This window comes from Nycticebus coucang, chromosome 12, assembly GCF_027406575.1.
Source record: "Nycticebus coucang isolate mNycCou1 chromosome 12, mNycCou1.pri, whole genome shotgun sequence".
In the NCBI taxonomy this organism is placed as follows: Eukaryota; Metazoa; Chordata; class Mammalia; order Primates; family Lorisidae; genus Nycticebus; species Nycticebus coucang.
This window is the reverse complement of record NC_069791.1, coordinates 80,144,603-80,159,714: the sequence shown is the minus strand read 5'-3', so window position 1 is coordinate 80,159,714 and position 15,112 is coordinate 80,144,603.

Sequence of the window (15,112 nt, the reverse complement as noted above, 5' to 3'; positions counted from 1 at the left end):
CTGTAGTCCCAGCTGCTTGGGAGGCTGAGGCAAGAGAATCGCGTAAGCCCAAGAGTTAGAGGTTGCTGTGAGCCGTGTGACGCCACGGCACTCTACCTGAGGACAGTACAGTGAGACTCTGTCTCTATAAAAAAAAAAAGAAAGAAAGAAAGAAAAATGCTACAAAATGGGTGAAACTTGAGGAGGACATTATTTTAAGTGATATAATAAGCTATATAAGGTATGTATGATTCCACTTCTCTGAGGTACCTGGGCTAATGAAATTTATAGACAAAGGAAGAATGGTGGTTGTCAGGGACTGAGGTGATCCTGCCTCAGCTTCTCAGAATGCTCAGATTACAGGCGTGAGCCACTGCGCCTGACTAAACTGTACTCTTGAAAATGGCTAAGATGGGGCGGCGCCTGTGGCTCAGTGAGCAGGGCGCCGGCCCCATATGCCAAGGGTGGCAGGTTCAAACCCAGCCCCGGCCAAACTGCAACCAAAAAATAGCCGGGCGTTGTGGCGGGCGCCTGTAGTCCCAGCTACTTGGGAGGCTGAGGCAGGAGAATTGCCTAAGCCCAAGAGCTGGAGGTTGCTGTGAGCTGTGTGACGCCACGGCACTCTACCGAGGGCCATAAAGTGAAACTCTGTCTCTACAAAAAAAAAAAAGAAAATGGCTAAGATGGTACATTTTATATTATGTGTATTCATGACAATAAGATTTTTTAATGAATCATAGTTTGGCAACCTCCAATGAAGTTGATTTGAATGAAGATGCAAGCAAGGGATTCTAAGGTGCAAAGTTGTTACAAAATGAGATATTACAAGTATTCCCCACAGGTCACATGATAAATTTAAAAGGGAAAATCATTCTTTTATAATGGCCAACTGTTGGTCATCCCTTTCAGTCTATAATCAAACTTCATACAGGTTGAGTATCCTTCATCTGAAATGCGTGGGACCAAAAGTGTTTCATATTTTGGAATTTTTCAGATTTGGAATATTTGCACATACATCATGATATATTGTGGGGACACAAATCCAAACATAAAATTTATTTGTGTTTCATACACACCTTATACACATAGACTGATGGTGAGTCTATACAATTTTCTTTTTTTTTTTTTGAGATGTGGTCTCACTTTGTCACCTCCATAGAGTGCTGTGGCATCATAGTTCACAGTAACCTCAGACTCCTGGGCTCAAGCAAGTCTCTTGCCTCAGCCTTCCAAGTAGCTGGGACTATAGGTGTCCGCCACAATGCCCAGCTATTTTTAGAGACGGGGTGTCCCTCTTTCTCAGGCTGGTCTTGAACCTCTGAGGCTCAGGCGAACCGCCTGCATTGGTGTCCCAGAGTGCTGGGATTACAGGCGTGAGCCACTGCACCCAGTCTTTTTTTTTTTTTTTTTGTCCAGAGACAAAGTCTCAAACTATCGCCCTTGGTAGAGTGCTGTGCCATCACAGCTCACAGCAACCTCCAACTCTTGGGCTTAAACGATTCTCTTGCCTTATCCTCCCAAGTAGCTGGGAATATAGACACCTGCCACAACACCCAGCTATTTTCTTTTGTTGTTGTAATTGTCATTGTTGTTTTTAGCTGGCTGGGGACAGGTTTGAACCCACCACCCTCGGTGTATGTGGCTGGTGCCCTGCTGACTCAGCTACTGGCACCACCAATGCACCCAGTCTCATACAATTTTTAAAATAATTTTCTGTATGTTGGAATTACCTGACAAGGTACTAAGAGTTTGACAAGGATATGCACCAATGAGCAAAGACCAACACTCGAAACAAATGAAAAAGTGCCAGTAAAACCAATGAAGATAAAAAGAACCAAATGGAAATTCTGTAACTAAAAACTGAACTGAGCAGGCAGCCTGTGCCTGTAGTCCCAGCTGCTTAGGAGGCTGAGGCCAGAGGATCACTTGAACCCAGGAGTTTGAGGCTGCAGTGACCTATGATGATGCCATGGCACTTCATCCTGGGCAGCAGAGAGAGGACCTCATCAAAAAAAAAAAAAAAAAAAATTATAATTAAAAAGTGCTGGAAAGAAAACTGCAATGAATTAAGTGGAAAAAATAAAACCCTCACTGATGGTCTCCATATCAGGGTGGCAATGATGGAGGAATAGATTTATGAACTGGGAGATAGAGCAACATTATTTCAATTTTATTTTATTTATTTATTTAGAAACAGAGTCTCACTATGTCCCCTTTTGTAGAGTGCTTTGTTGTCACAGCTCACAGCAACCTCAAACTCTTGGGCTTAAGTGATTCTCTTGCTTCAGTCTCCCAAGTAGCTGGGACTACAGGCGCCCACCACAACGTCTGGCTATTACTTTTTTTTGTGGTTGTTGTTGTGTGGCAGGCCTGGGTTGGGTTCAAACCTGCCAGCTCCTGTGTATGTGGCCAGCGCCCTAGCTGCTGAGCTACAGGCGCTGAGCCCATTATTTAAATTTTAAATTTTAAGATCTTGAATGTAGATTCAGGGATCTGAAGGACAATTAAAAAAAGACATTTTTACCACCGGAATCCCAAGCGAGAAAAAGCATATGGGCAAAAAAAAAATTAAATAGCAGCTGAAAATATCTCCCAAATTTTTCCAAAGGCAGATAGCTACAGACTGGAGAAGCTAAGTGTAACACAAACAGCATAAAATCAAAGAACTCCACACCAGGACATGTTATAAGCCTCTCCATATTAAAGACAAAAAATCTTGAAGGTAGTTAGATGGCAAAGGACACATTTCCTACAGTGCAACAATGATTTGAATGACAGTGGATTTCTCTCTAGAAACCTTGGAGACATGAATAGAACGGCCTAACATTTTTTTCAAGTGCTCAATAAAACAACTCCCACCAAAAATGGCCTTTAGGAATGAAAATGAACTAGACATAAAAACCAAGAGGACCTGTCACCAGCAGGGCTGCCCAGAAAGGGCTGCAGGGAGTTCTTCAAACAGAAAGGAGATGATAAATAGAGGAAACCTGGATGTTCATAATGAAGAATAACAAGGGGAAAGGACAAGCTTGGTAAATACAACAAACTACTCTCTTCAGTTTTTAAATTATGCTTCACAATTGAAGTAAACATTATAACACTGGACGATGTGGTTATCTGAGCAGGTACAGCCGAATTTCTCACCTCATCATTATCAACATTTGATCAGTTAATCATCCGTTAGGCATGTGGAGTGGATGTCTGTGAAATAAGAGGGTACTAAGCAGCATCCCTTCACCAATATGTGGCAGTAGTATTTCCCCTCCCCCCCCAGCTATGACAATCAATTTTATCTCCAGACAAATGCTGACAAGGGTGTGGAGAAAGTGGATCACTTGTTAGATCCTGATGGGAATGTAGTAGGGTACAGCTACCTGCAAAATACTTTGGCAGCTTCTTCTAAAAAGAAGTATGGGGCGGCACCTGTGGCTCAGTGAGTAGGGCGCCGGTCCCATATGCCGAGGGTGGCGGGTTCAAACCCAGCCCCGGCCAAACTGCAACCAAAAAAAAAAGAATAGCCGGGCGTTGTGGCGGGCGCCTGTAGTCCCAGCTGCTCGGGAGGCTGAGGCAAGAGAATCGCGTAGGCCCAGGAGTTGGAGGTTGCTGTGAGCTGTGTGACGCCACGGCACTCTACCTGAGGGCGGTACAGTGAGACTCTATCTCTACAAAAAAAAAAGAAGTATGCAATTACCCTACAACCTAGATATTGCATTCTTGGGTATTTATCCCAGAGATATAAAAACCTATGTTCACACACGTTTATTCATCTTAACCTCAAATTGGAAACAACCCAAATGTCCTTTAACTAGTGAATAAACTGTGATATCTTCATTCATACAATGGGATATCACTCAATAATACCAGTAATGAGCTATTGATACACAATTTGAATGGATCTCGAGGGATATATGCTGACTGAAAAAATCTAATACAACAATGTTACAGATAGTATGATTCTGTTTATATCTTAACCCCCAGGTCTTGGACAGTTACTGGTAGGTCTGTCAGGAACAAAGCCACATGGGCGGTGCCCGTAACTCAGTGGGTAGGGCGCCGGCCACATACACTGAGGCTGGCATTTTTGAACCTGGCCCAGTCCAGCTAAAACAACAATGACAACTGCAAAAAAAGAAAAAAGAACCAAGCCACAGGCAGGTGAGGTGCTAATGCCTGTAATCCTAACACTCTGAGAGTGAGGCGGGTGGATTGCCTCAGCTCACAGACTCGAGACCAGCCTGAGCCAGAGCAAGACCCCCCCGTCTCTAAAATTAGCTGGGCATTGTGGCAGGTGCCTGTAGTCCAGCTACTTGGGAGGCTGTGAGCTATGATGCTACGGCACTCTACCAAGGGTGACAAAGGGTAAGACTCTGTCTCAAAAAAAAAAAAAAAAAGAACCAGGCCATACTGCATCACTGCCTGAACTCTGCCTCCTGCCTCATTCCCTGCGCTCCCCCCTCCCATGGAAAAAGTGTCTTCCATGAAATCAGTCTCTGGTGACAAAAAGCTTGGGGACAGCTGATATAATTGTATATATATTATTATATTATTACATATTAATTATATAATTAATAATTATATAATATTCTTGAAATTACAAGATTACGGAGATGGAGCACAGTGGTGGTTTACAGGGATTCAGGAAAGGGTGGGGAGGGAGCCACTGGGTGTGGTTATAAATGTCAGTTTATAAATATAAACTGGGGAGGGGCCCGTAGCTCAGTGGGTAGGGCACCAGCCACATACACTGAGGGTAGCGGCTTCGAGCCCAGACTGGACCAGCTAGAGTAATGGTGACAACTGCAACAACAACAACAGAAATAGCCGGGCATTGTGGTGAATGCCTGTAGTCCCAGCTACTTGGGAGGCTGAGGCAAGAGAACTGCTTATGCCCATGAATTGGAGGTTGCTGTGAGCTGTGGCACCATGGCACTCTACCCAGAGCAACAGCTTGAGACTCTGTCTCAAAAAAAAAAAAAAGAAAAAACAATGTGTAAAACTAAAGCCACACAAAAGTGATTGTAAGTAAAACTGTTCAAATATATGCAAAAAATCAATGTATTTAATCAGTATAAATTTCCTAATTTTGATATTGTTCCATAATTACATAAGATGTTACCCTTAGAGGAAACTGGATGAAAGGTAGATGGGATCTCTCTATATATTATTTCTTACTCCTGCAGGTCAATCTACAAATATTTCAAAAGAAAAAACTGTGGGGCTGGGTGCAGTAGCTCATACCTGTAAACCCAGCACTTTGGGAGGCTGAGGTGGGCGGATCGCCTGAGCTCATGAGTTCAAGACCAGCCTGAGCTAGAGAGAGATCCCATCTCTCAAAATAGTTGGGGGCAACACCTGTGACTCAGTGAGTAGGGCGCCAGCCCCATATACTGAGGGTGGTGGGTTCGAACCCAGCCCCAGCCAAACTGCAACAAAAAAATAGCTGGGAATTGTGGTGGGTGCCTATAGTCCCAGCAACTCAGGGAGGCTAAGGCAAGAGAATCGCCTAAGCCTAAGAGCTGGAGGTTGCTGTGAGCTGTAACACCATAGCACTCTAGGGTGACAGAGTGAGACTCTGTCTCTAAAAAGAAAGAAATAAATAAAAATAATATTGTTTTTTATACTTAAAAACAATAAGTATGTTTTATACTTAAAAACAATAAGTATGTGCCCACCACAATAAGGTGTTGTGGCGGGCGCCTATAGTCCCAGCTACTCAGAAGGCTGAGGCAAGAGAATCTCTTGAGCCCAAGAGTTTGAGGTTGCTGTGAGCTATGATGCCAGAGCACTCTACCAGGGGTGACAAAGTGAGACTCTGTCTCAAAAAAACAGTTTGATTTAAAAAATGTATTAAATCATTTTGAAACAACCCAAATACCCAACACATGATAAACAAAATGTGGTATATCCATACAGTTGAATATTATTGAGCCATGAAAAGGTGTGAAGTACTGATGGGGTCAGACATTACAAACGCATCCTAGAAAAACAACCCTCATTGCTAAATATCGAGCACCTTTGAAATACTCCCCCTGGGAAGCTATGCACTGATGCCAGCACTTAGTCCCTCCTTCAAAGCACTTTTGGAACTCTTTTTCTGGAACAGCCATCAGAACTACCATCATACAAGGGCTGACAATTAAGTTTGTGAACTCATCCTAGAAATATTGCTTTATACCTCGTTGCCAAGTATCACTATGGTCACCAGATGGCCTAGGGAAGTACTTCAAAGGTGATAGTAGTGATATTTGACAATGAGGTATGTAGCACTTTTTCTAGGATGAGTTTGCAAACTTACTTGTCTGATGCATTCCTCAGAACATCCTTGGTTCAGATTTGTATGTAACTTAGTTCCATGATGAGCTGTGCACATGTTAATAATAATAATTACAATGCTATAATGGCCCATATGTGGTAATAATAATACAGTGTAATACTATAATAATAATAATAATACCTCTGTGGGTGGTGCCCATAGCTCAGTGGGTAGGGCACCAGCCACATACACGGAGGATGGTGGGTTCGAACCCAGCCTGGGCCAGCTAAAGCAACAATGACAGCTGCAACAAAATAATAGTCGGGCATTGTGGCGGGTGCCTGTAGTCCCATCTACTTGGGAGGCTGAGGCAAGAGACTTGCTTAAGCCCAAGAGTTTGAGATTGCTGTGAGCTGTGACGCCACGGCACTCTACCCAGGGTGACAGCTTTAGATTCTGCCTCAAATAATAATAATAATAATCATAATACCCCTGTGCTATAATAATGAGCAACAGGAACTGTTGGGCTCTTTCTTTTAATCCAAACAGAACATAAAAACAAACGCATACAAAATATTTAGATAGCAGACAGGAAAAATTTCAAAAAGGAATATTTAAGTTAACACGCACCTAATGTTGTATCAATGTCTTGCCTCCTGGAAAGGGCGATTTTAAGGCAAGAGGGAGGCTGACATTAATCAGAAGATGAGGGCGGCGCCTGTGGCTCAAGGAGTAGGGCGCCGGTCCCATATGCTGGAGGTGGTGGGTTCAGATCCAGCCCCGGCCAAAAAAAAAACATGACAGAATCAGAAGATGAAGCTGGAGATGGTGCTGGAGAGATGGAGTGGGTGCTGGAGAATCAGGATTTGATTCTGCTGCTGGAGGAGGGCGCTTACCACTGACGTTGGTTTCTTGAAAAATGTACAGAAAGTCCAGCCACAGAATGCTGGTGACCTTTGGAAGGGGAAAAGTTGAGGAGAAAGGGATGCAAACCTTGATTTTAGCTCACTGAGACCCATTTTGGACTTCTGGTCTCCAGACCTGTAACTAAATTGTCATTTTTTTTAAAGCCACTCTTTATGGTAAGTTGTTAACAGCAGCAATAGTAAGCGCAAAAACTGACTGTATCGGAAAAAAAGCACTTCTGTACATCAAATTAGTGTCAAGTTAAAAGGCTAATAGGTCACAACGCTGCTAGTCCCTGGAGCCCAGCCCTGCATTTTGACTGGTGGGCCCATGAGGGGACCATGCCCTGGCTACTTGCTGCTACATGTGGGTCATTGGCAGGGGCAGCTAAGGGAAGGGGACACTTGTGTGACATCCTTGTGACAGCGAGCAGTGTGGCATCAAAAACCGAAACTCCGAGATTCCTCCTACTGAGTAGGAAGCTGAGCTCTTGTTCATCAGATGCTCCCTGATATTGTCACCTGCAAGGAGTTGCAGGAGAAAGGGGAACAGTCTGCTCTAACATCCTCCTCAGCTTTTGCAAAGGAGGTGACTGTACCAAAAGCTCAAGGAGCAGAGAGGCAGAGGTCACAGAGGTTTTTCATGTCACCATGGCTGAGCCCTGTATACATGAAAGACACATCTGTCACTGAGATCTGAAAGCTCCAACTGTCTTCCTAACAAGAACAAACCTGCCATTAGAGCAAGTGTACGGTTAAAGAGGAGGGTGAACTGGAGAGAGGGGTACTTTTGCTGAGCCATATAGATAAAAAGCATAAAACGACAGCATGAAAGTTCGTTAGTTTTTCGAGAGAAATGTGAATTTTTGAGACTTTGTTCTGATCTGCTGCCACAACTAAGGACCTATTCGCAAAGGTTTGGGGGGCTTAAAAAACAAAAAACAAACCCCTAAAAATGGCTTGGAGGCCATTCACCATCTTTATATTGTATTTCTTTGTATATTTCTTAGTGGAAAACATTGGACAGAATAGAGTAACACCAAGTAAGCTCACAAGAGAAAGAAAAGAAAAAACTTTGCCTATCATATTCTCTTTGCCAATATCTGTTATAAGGAGCTTGTTGGTTACTATTTCCTGAGTCTTTTTTTTTTTTTTTTTGTAGAGACAGAGTCTCACCCTATGGCCCTCGGTAGAGTGCCGTGGCCTCACACAGCTCACAGCAACCTCCAACTCCTGGGCTTAGGCGATTCTCTTGCCTCAGCCTCCCAAGTAGCTGGGACTACAGGTGCCCGCCACAACGCCCGGCTATTTTTTTTGTTGTTGTTGCAGTTTGGCCGGGGCTGGGTTTGAACCCGCCACCCTCGGCATATGGGGCCGGCACCTTACCCGCTGAGCCACAGGCGCCGCCCTATTTCCTGAGTCTTAAGCCACTAACTTTGTATCTCAAACTTTATTATTTATTTATTTGGAGACAGAGCCTCAAGCTATTGCCCTGGGTAGAGTGCTATGGCGTCACAGTTCACAGCAACCTCTAACTCCTGGGCTTAAGCAATTCTCTTGCTTCAGCCTCCCAAGTAGCTGGGACTACAGGTGCCCGCCACAACGCCCGGCTATTTTTTGGTTGTTGTTGTCATTGTTGTTTGGCGGCCTGGGCTGCATTCGAACCTGCCAGCTCTGGTGTATGTGGCTGGTGCTTTAGCCGCTTGAGATACAGGTGCCGAGCCTCAAACCTTATTTTTTAAGGTACTACTAGTTAGCTTGAAAACATGGCCATAAAACATTGGATTGGAAGTCTTATATTGTGCTGTAGAGATAAAAGCAATAGCAGAAATAAATGACATATGTTCAGTAATAATGTTATTATCATTAGTAACACTAGTACCTTATAAATTATAAAAAATGAATATGAAGTTGTATCTAGTACTTAAACAATTAAATTCTCTTTTCACACACCAATGGGCATTTAACATTTTTCTTTTCTTTTTTTTTTTTTTTGGTTGCAGATTGGCCGGGGTCGGGTTTGAACCCGCCACCCTCTGTATATGGGGCCGGCGCCTTACTGACTGAGCCACAGGCGCCGCCCAACATTTTTATTTTCATATAATGAGAACCTCGTTTAGGATATATGATAAATGAGAGTAAGAGACACTTTGGCTTTGTTAATCGATGTTTTTACATACTGCTGTTGTTACATTTATTTTTCCATCGGTGAAAGCACTTCTTTTTTTTATCTCAGATTATTGGGAGGGTGCAAATGATTCGGTTACAACGTTTGCATTTGTTAGGTAAGGTTCCTGCGGTAGTTGTGTCCCCCACCCTGGAGGTGTGCCATGTACCCTAACATTGTGCCTATTAGGTGAGAACTCACCAATCCCCTCTCTCTCTTCTCTTCTCCCCTCTTCCTCCAACTTAATTCATTGATGTTTTCTCTTGTGTGGGCGTCTGTTAGTTTGTCTATGGGCCTCATATTAGCATTAAATACATTGGATACTTGCTTTTCCATTCTTGTGATACTTTCCTAACGAGAATATGCTCCAACTCCATCCAGGTTAATACAAAAGATGTAAAGTCTCCATCTTTGCATAGCTGAATAGGATTCCATGGTATATATATACACCACAGTTTATTAATCCATTCTGGGTTGATGGGCACTTCGGTTGGTGATTATAAATTGATCTGCAATAAACAATCTAGTGCAAATGTCCTTAATGATAAAAAGATTTTTTTCTTCTGGGTAGATGCCTAGTAATGGGACTGTAGAATCAAATGGAAGGCCTATTTTGAGATCTTTGAGGATTTTCCATACTTCTTAGTGAAAGCATTTCTTAAATGCTAATTCTTGGCCAGGCTCAGTGGCTCACGCCTGTAATTCTAGCTGTAATCCTAGCACTCTGGGAGGCTGAGGCTGGTGGGTTGCTTGAGCTCACAAGTTGGAGACCAGCCTGAGTCAGAGCCAGACCTTATCTCTACTAAAAATACAAAAACCTGAGGCAAGAGGACCCCTTGAGTCCAAGAGTTGGAGATTTCTGTGAGCTATGATGTCGCCATGACACTCTACCCAGAGCAACAGCTGGAGAAAAAAAAATTTTTTTTTTAATTAAAAAACAGCCACTAAGGGATGCAAGGCTGGTTTAACATACGCAAGTCCATAAACATTATCCACCATATTAACAGAGGCAAAAATAAAGATCATATGATCCTCTCAATAGATGCAGAAAAAGCATTTGATAAAATCCAGCATCCTTTTCTAATTAGAACACTGAAGAGTATAGGCATAGGTGGCACATTTCTAAAACTGATTGAAGCTATCTATGACAAACCCACAGCCAATATTTTACTGAATGGAGTAAAACTGAAAGCTTTTCCTCTTAGAACCGGAACCAGACAAGGTTGTCCTCTGTCACCTTTACTATTCAACATAGTGCTGGAAGTTCTAGCCAATACAATTAGGCAAGACAAGGAAATAAAGGGAATCCAAATGGGAGCAGAGGAGGTCAAACTCTCCCTCTTTGCTGATGACACGATCTTATACTTAGAGAACCCCAAAGACTCAACCACAAGACTCCTAGAAGTCATCAAAAAATACAGTAATGTTTCAGGATATAAAATCAATGTCCACAAGTCAGTAGCCTTTGTATACACCAATAACAGTCAAGATGAGAAGCTAATTAAGGACACAACTCCCTTCACCATAGTTTCAAAGAAAATGAAATACCTAGGAATATACCTAACGAAGGAGGTGAAGGACCTCTATAAAGAAAACTATGAAATCCTCAGAAAGGAAATAGCAGAGGATATTAACAAATGGAAGAACATACCATGCTCATGGATGGGAAGAATTAACATTGTTAAAATGTCTATACTTCCCAAAGCAATCTACCTATTCAATGCCATTCCTATCAAAGTACCTACATCGTACTTTCAAGATTTGGAAAAAATGATTCTGCGTTTTGTATGGAACCAGAAAAAAACCCGTATAGCTAAGGCAGTTCTTAGTAACAAAAATAAAGCTGGGGGCATCAGCATACCAGATTTTAGTCGGTACTACAAAGCCATAGTGGTCAAGACAGCATGGTACTGGCACAAAAACAGAGACATAGACACTTGGAATCGAATTGAACACCAAGAAATGAAACTAACATCTTACAACCATCTAATCTTTGATAAACCAAACAAGAACTTACCTTGGGGGAAAGACTCCCTATTCAATAAATGGTGTTGGGAGAACTGGATGTCTACATGTAAAAGACTGAAACTGGACCCACACCTTTCCCCACTCACAAAAATTGATTCAAGATGGATAAAGGACTTAAACTTAAGGCATGAAACAATAAAAATCCTCCAAGAAAGCATAGGAAAAACACTGGAAGATATTGGCCTGGGGGAAGACTTCATGAAGAAGACTGCCATGGCAATTGCAACAACAACAAAAATAAACAAATGGGACTTCATTAAACTGAAAAGCTTCTGTACAGCTAAGGAGACAATAACCAAAGCAAAGAGACAACCTACACAATGGGAAAGGATATTTGCATATTTTCAATCAGACAAAAGCTTGATAACCAGGATCTATAGAGAACTCAAATTAATCCACATGAAAAAAGCCAACAATCCCTTATATCAATGGGCAAGAGACATGAATAGAACTTTCTCTAAAGACGACAGACGAATGGCTAACAAACACATGAAAAAATGTTCATCATCTCTATATATTAGAGAAATGCAAATCAAAACAACCCTGAGATATCATCTAACCCCAGTGAGAATGGCCCACATCACAAAATCTCAAAACTGCAGATGCTGGCGTGGATGCGGAGAGAAGGGAACACTTTTACACTGCTGGTGGGACTGCAAACTAGTACAACCTTTCTGGAAGGAAGTCTGGAGAAACCTCAAAGCACTCAACCTAGACCTCCCATTCGATCCTGCAATCCCATTACTGGGCATCTACCCAGAAGGAAAAAAATCCTTTTATCATAAGGACACTTGTACTAGACTGTTTATTGCAGCTCAATTTACCGTTGCCAAAATGTGGAAACAGCCTAAATGCCCACCAACCCAGGAATGGATTAACAAGCTGTGGTATATGTATACCATGGAATACTATTCAGCCATTAAAAAAAATGGAGACTTTACATCTTTCATATTAACCTGGATGAACGTGGAAGACATTATTCTTAGTAAAGCATCACAAAAATGGAGAAGCATGAATCCTATGTACTCAATCTTGATATGAGGACAATTAATGACAATTAAGGTTATGGGGGGGAAGCAGAAAGAGGGATGGAGGGAGGAGGGTGGGGCCTTAGTGTGTGTCACACTTTATGGGGGCAAGACATGATTGCAAGAGGGACTTTACCTAACAATTGCAATCAGTGTAACTGGCTTATTGTACCCTCAATGAATCCCCAACAATAAAAACAAAAAACAAACAAAAAAAAAAAAACAGCCACTAGGGCAGCACCTGTGGCTCAAAGGAGTAGGGCGCCAGCCCCATATACCGGATGTGGTGGGTTCAAATTTGGCCTTGGCCAAAAACTGCAAAAAACAAACAAACAAAAAACCCACTAAGGCTCAGCACCTGTAGCTCAGTGGTTAGGGCACCAGCCACATACACTGGGGCTGGCGGGTTTGAACCCAGCGTGGGCCTGCTAAACAACAATGACAATTACAACAAAAAAGTAGCTGGGTGTTGTGGTGGGCACCTGTACTCCCAACTACTTGGGAGGCTGAGACAAGAGAATCGCTTAAGCCCAAGAGTTGGAGGTTGCTGTGAGCTGTGACATCACGGCACTCTACCAAGAGCAACAACTTGAGACTCTGTCTCAAAAAACAAAAAACAAAAACAAAACAAAACATTAATTCCTTTTCCAACTGAGAAATCCATAAGTAAATTCCAGATCCTTTTAGTTATGTTGAATGCATTTAATGTTTGTCTGCTAGAGTTTGCCTTCACATACATCAAGATATTCGTTTCTTCCCATGCTTTAAATGTATGATTGTATATCACATATTTTATTAGTTGTTTAATAAGGAGTAATGCTCCTATAGGAATAGATGGTTTTATGAAATAAAAAACAAACAAAAAGAAAATAAAAACACACAAATGACAAACTGCAGGTGGTAAATAAAGGGTTAACAACTCTCACATATCAAGAACCTTTTCAAATATGCAAATAAAAACATTTATTTATTTATTTGTTTTTTAATTGAGACAGAGTCTCACTATGTCACCTTCAGGAGAGTGCCGTGACATCACAGCTCACAGCAACCTCAAACTCTTGGGCTTAAGTGAATCTCTTGCCTCAGCCTCCCAGGAGCTGGGACTATAGGTGCCTGCCAAAATGCCTGGCTACTTTTTGGTTGCAGTTGTCATTATTGTTTAGTAGGCCCGGCCAGGCTCAAACCTGCCAGCTTTGGTGTATGTGGCTGAAGCCCTACTCACTGAGCTACGGGCACTGCAAATAAAAACATTTAAAACATTAAAAAATACACAGAGGATGCAAACAATTCACTATTTAGATGTACAAAAGGACAATGATAGATAAAAATATTTCACCTCATTAGTAATCAAAGGAATGTAAAACAATTCAAAAACAAAATATAATTTCCCCTTTCTAAATTGGCAAAGATGAAAATTTAGAATAGTATTTTACGCCTGTGACCACCTACAGGGCTGTCCAATCTTTTTTTTCTCTGCCCCACATTGGAAGAATACAAGTTGTCTTGGGACACACATTAAATACATAAACACTAACAAAAGAGGATGAGCAAAAAAAAAAAGTCGATGCATAATTTTTGTGATATCCGCCACCACAGATAAGCAAAAAGTCCTCACATAATCCACATGTGGCCCACCGGCCATGGGTTGGATACCCCAGTGTACAGAAAAATGTTCTTCATTGATAGAAGCACAAATTGTAACATTTCCAGAGAACAATTCAGTACACTGTGGCATGAGCCTTAAAATTTTTATACTTTTTGGTATCATAATCTCATTTCTAGAAATTTACCCTAAGAAAATACCAAAAACACAATAAAAAGTGTATATAAAAAATATTGAGGCAGTGCCCATAGCTCAGTGGGTAGGGTGCTACCCACATACACCAAGGCTGGTGGGTTTGAACCCAGCCTGGGCCAGCTAAAACAATGATAGCTGCAACAATAACAACAAAAAATTGAAGCCACGTGGTGGCTCATCCCTGTGATCTTACCATTCTGGGAGGCTGAGGCTGGTGGATTGCTTGAGCTCAGGAGTTCAAGAATGCCCTGAGCAACACCCATCTCTAAAAACTAGCCAGGTTTTGTGGCAGGCACCTGTAGCCCCAGCTTCACGGGAGGCTGAGGCCAGAGAATCTCTTGAGCCCAGGAGTTTGAGGTTGCTGTGAGCTGTGACGCCACAGCACTCTACACAGGGTAACAAAAGTGAGACTCTGTCTCAAAAAAAAATTTTTTTTTTTTTTTACTACAGAGGTAAAGTATGTCCTAGCACTCTGGGTGGTCGAGGCGTGTGGATTGCCTGAGCTCACTGGTTCAAGACCAGCCCAAGCAAGAGCAAAACCCCTATCTCTAAAAATTGCCAGGCGTTGTGGCGGGTGCCTATAGTCCCAGCTACTTGAAAGGCTGAGGCAAGATAATCACTTGAGCCCAAGAGTTTGAGGTTGCTGTGAGTTATGACTCCATTGCACTCTACCAAGGGCAACGAAGTGAGACTCTTATCTCAAAAAAAAAAAAAAAAGAAAAAAGAAAAAGAAAAAAAGAAATTCAGTATGTTTAAATTGTTATATGGGGAATGTTTAAATTATGGTATACGTATTAGTGTTCCATAAAAAATTTAAAAAATTTTTTAAAGAATAATCAGTTATGTAGAAAACTGTCCTAGCATAATGTTAAACATTATGGTTCCAAATTTGTTTTAAAATCTCATGCAATGTATATAGAAAAAAAGAGGAAGGGAGGGAAGGAGAGAGAGAGA